Source organism: Homarus americanus, unplaced genomic scaffold (genome assembly GCF_018991925.1).
Source record: "Homarus americanus isolate GMGI-L3 unplaced genomic scaffold, GMGI_Hamer_2.0 scaffold43655, whole genome shotgun sequence".
Taxonomy (NCBI): domain Eukaryota; kingdom Metazoa; phylum Arthropoda; class Malacostraca; order Decapoda; family Nephropidae; genus Homarus; species Homarus americanus.
This window is the reverse complement of record NW_024747802.1, coordinates 13,057-17,536: the sequence shown is the minus strand read 5'-3', so window position 1 is coordinate 17,536 and position 4,480 is coordinate 13,057.

Sequence of the window (4,480 nt, the reverse complement as noted above, 5' to 3'; positions counted from 1 at the left end):
CCTGCAGCCATCCCAAGCCCTGGGTGCTGCTTCACCAACCATCCCAAGCCCTGGGTCTGCAGCTTTACCAACCATCCCAAGCCCTGTGTCTGCAGCTTCACCAACCATCTCCAAGCCCTGGGTCTGCAGCTTTACCAACCATCCCAAGCCCTGGGTCTGCAGCTTTACCAACCATCCCCCAAGCCCTGTGTCTGCAGCTTCTACCCAACCATCCCAAGCCCTGGGTCTGCCTTCCACCCAGCAAAGCTCCCAAGCCCTGGGTCTGCAGCTTCACCAACCATCCCAAGCCCTGGGTCTGCAGCTTCACCAACCATCCCAAGCCCTGGGTCTGCAGCTTCCACCAGCCATCCCAAGCCCTGTGTCTGCAACTCCCACCAACCATCCCAAAGCCCTGTGTCTGCGGCTTCACCAACCATCCCAAGCCCTGTGTCTGCAACTCCACCAACCATCCCAAGCCCCTGTGTCTGCAGCTTCCACCCAGCCATCCCCCCAAGCCCTGTGTCTGCAACTCCACCCAACCATCCCAAGCCCTGGGTCTGCCTTCCACCCGGCCATCCCAAGCCCTGTGTCTGCAGCTCCTGCCATCCCAAGCCCTGGGTCTGCAGCTTCACCAACCATCCCAAGCCCTGGGTCTACTGGCTTCACCAACCATCCCAAGCCGTGTTCTGTAACTCCTCCAACCATCCGAAGCCCTGTCTGTCTGCAGCTTCACCAACCATCCCAAGCCCTTGTCTGCGGCTTACCAACCATCCCCAAGCAGTGTGATACTGTAACTCCTCCAACCATCCCAAGCCCTGTGTCTGCAGCTTCACCAGCCATCCCAAGCCCTGTGTCTGCAGCTGCAGCCCATCCCAGCTTCCCCTGGGTCCTGCAGCTTCACCAACCATCCAAGCCCTGGGTCTGCAGCTTTACCAACCATCCCAAGCCCCTGTGTCTTGCAGCTTCACCAACCATCTCAAGCCCTGGGTCTGCAGCTTCCAACCATCCCAAGCCCTGGTCGCTTTCCAACCATCCAAGCCTGTGTCTGCAGCACCCATCTCCAAGCCCTGGAATTACTAGCAACTCCTCCCAACCATCCCAAGCCGTGTGTCTGTAACTCCCTCCAACCATCCCAAGCCCTGTGTCTGCAGCTTCCACCAACCATCCCAAGCCGTGTGTCTGTAACTCCTCCAACCATCCCAGCCCTGTGTCTGCAGCCACCAGCCATCCCCAGCCCTGTGTGTCTGCAGCTGCTGCGCCATCCCAAGCCCTGGGTCTGCAGCTTCCACCAGCTTCATCCCAGGCCCTGGGTCTGCAGCTTTACCAACCATCCCCAGCCCTGTGTCTGCAGCTTCACCAACCATCTCAAGCCCTGGGTCTGCAGCTTCCCAACCATCCCAAGCCCTGGGTGCTGCAGCTTTACCAACCATCCCAAGCCCTGTGTCTGCAGCTTCACCAACCATCTCAAGCCCTGGGTCTGTAACTCCTCCAACCATCCCAAGCCATTGTGTCTGTAACTCCTCCAACCATCCCCCAAGCCCTGTGTCTGCAGCTTCTTAACCATCCCAAGCCCTGTGTCTGCAGCTCCTCCAGCATCCCAAGCCCTGGGTCTGCTGGCTTCACCAACCATCCAAGCCCCTGGGTCTGCAGCTTCTGTAAACCATCCCAAGCCCCTGTGTCTGCAGCTTCACCAACCATCTCCAAGCCCTGGGTCTGCAGCACCCAACCATCCCAAGCCCTGTGTCTGCAACTCCACCAACCATCCCAGGTCCTGTGTCTGCTTCACCAACCATCCCAAGCCCTGTGTCTGCAGCTCCACCAGCCATCCCAAGCCCTGGGTCCTTGCAGCTTCACCAGCCATCCCAAGCCCTGTGTCTGCAGCTTCACCAACCCATCCCAAGCCCTGGATGCCCAGCTTCACCAACCATCCCAAGCCTGTGTCTGCAGCTTCACCAACCATCCCAAGCCGTGTGTCTGTAGCTCCTCAACCATCCAAGCCCTGTGTGCAGCTTCACCCAACCATCCCAAGCCCTGTGTCTGCGGCTTCACCAGCCATCCCAAGCCCACACAGGTCTGCAGCTTCTCCAACCATCCCGCCCTGTGTCTGCAACTCACTCCAACCATCCCAAGCCCTGGGTCTGCAGCTTCACCAACCATCCCAAGCCCTGTGTCCTGCTCCTCCAGCCATCCCCAAGCCTGGGTCTGCCAACTCCTCCAACCATCCCAGCCCTGGGTGCAGCTTCACCAACCATCCCCAAGCCACAGCAATACCTGCTCCTCCAACCATCCCAAGCCCCTGGGTCTGCAGCTTCACCAACCATCCCAAGCCCTGTGTCTGCAACTCCTCCAGCTTCCATCCCAAGCCCTGGGTCTTGGCTTCACCAACCATCCCAGCTTTGTGTCTGCAGCTCCTCCAACCATCCCAAGCCCTGTGTCTGTAACTCCTCCAACCATCCCAAGCCCTGTGTCTTACGCTCCTCCAACCATCCCAAGCCCTGTGTCTGCTTAACTCCTCCAAAGCATCCCAAGCCCACATGTCTGCAGCTTCACCAACCATCCCACGCCCTGTGTCTGCAGCTCCACCTTGTCCCCCAAGCCCCTGTGTCTGCAGCTTTACCAGCCCATCCCTTGCCCACCCCATGTCTGCAGCTTCACCAACCATCCCAAGCCCTTGGTCTGCAGCTTTACCAGCATCCCAAGTCCTGTGCCTGCCTTCCCACCAGCCATCCCAAGCCCTTGGTCTGCAGCTTCACCAGCCATCCCAAGCCCTGTGCCTGCAGTTTCTGCCATCCCAAGCCACTTTGGTCTGCAGCTTCACCAACCATCCAGAAGCCCTTGGCTGCCTTCACCAGCCATCCCAAGCCTGGGTCCTGCAGCTTCACCAACCATCCCAAGCCCCTGTGTCTGCAACTCCTCCACTTCATCCCAAGCCCTGTGTCTGCAGCTTCTGTCATCCCAAGCCCTGTGTCTGCAGCTTCTGTCATCCCAAGCCTGTGTCTGCTTCACCGCCATCCCCCAAGCCCTGTGTCTGCAGCTCCACCCAGCCATCCCAAGCCCTGTGTCTGCTCCTCCAACCATCCCAAGCCCTGGGTCTGCAGCTTCACCAGCCATCCCGCCCTGTGTCTGCAGCTTCACACCAACCATCCCCCAGCTCTTGGTCTGCAGCTCCACCAGCCATCCCAGCCTGTGTCTGCAACTCCTCCAGCCATCCCAAGCTCTTGGTCTTGCAGCTCCTCCAACCATCCCAAGCTCTTGGTCTGCAGCTCCCACCAGCCATCCAAGCCCCTGTCTGCAACTCCTCCAACCATCCCCAGCCTGTGTCTGCAGCTTCACCAACCATCCCAAGCCCTGGCCCGTCTGCAGCTTCACCAGCCATCCCAAGCCCTTGGTCTGCAGCTTTACCAACCATCCCAAGCCCTGTGTCTGCAGCTTTACCCACCATCCCCTCAAGCCCACATGTCTGCAGCTTTACCAACCAACCCCAAGCCCTGTGTCTGCAGCTTCACCAACCATCCCAAGCCCTTGGTCTGCCTGGCTTTACCCAGCCATCCCAAGCCCTGTGCCTGCCTTCACCAACCATCCCAAGCCCTGTGCCTGCAGCTTCACCAAACATCCCAGCCATGGTCTGCAGCTTTACCAACATCTCAAGCCCCTGGGTCTGCAACTCCTCCAACCATCCCAAGCCCTGTGTCTTTTGCAGCTTCACCAACCATTCAAGCTCTGTGTCTGCAGCTTCACCAACCATCCCAAGACCTGGGTCTGCAACTCCTCCAACCATCCCAAGCCCTGTGTCTGCAGCTTCACCAACCATTCCAGCTCTGTGTCTGCAGCTTCACCAACCATCCCAAGCCCTGTAAATGCCTTCACCAGCTCCATTCCAAGCTCTGTGTCTGCCAGCTTCCGCAGCTTCCCAAGCCCTGTGTCTGCTTTACCAGCCATCCCAAGTCCTGTGCCTGCAGCTTTGCCACCATCTCAAGCCCTGTGTCTGCAGCTTTCCAACCATCCCCAAGTCCTGTCTGCAGCTTCCAGCCATCCCAAGCCCTGGGTCTTGGCTTCACCAACCATCCCCAAGCCCTGGGTCTGCAGCTTTGCAACCATCCCAGAAGTCACATGTCTGCAGCTTCACCAGCTTCATCTCAAGCCCTGTGTGCAAGCTCCCTGCTCCATCTCAAGCCTGTGTCTGCAGCTTTACCCGCCATCTCCAAGCCCTGTGTCTGCAGCTCCACCAACCATCCCAAGCCCTGGGTCTGCAGCTTTACCAACCATCTCAAGCCCTGTGTCTGCAGCTCCACCAGCCATCCCAAGCCCTTGGTCTGCAGCTTTACCCACCATCTCAAGCCCTGTGCCTGCAGCTCACAGCCATCTCAAGCCCTGTGTCTGCAGCACCAACCATCTCCAAGCTGTGTCTGCCTTCACCAACCATCCCAAGCCCTGGGTCTGCAGCTTCACCAACCATCTCAAGCCCTGTGTCTGCAGCTTCCAACCATCCAAGTCCTGGGTC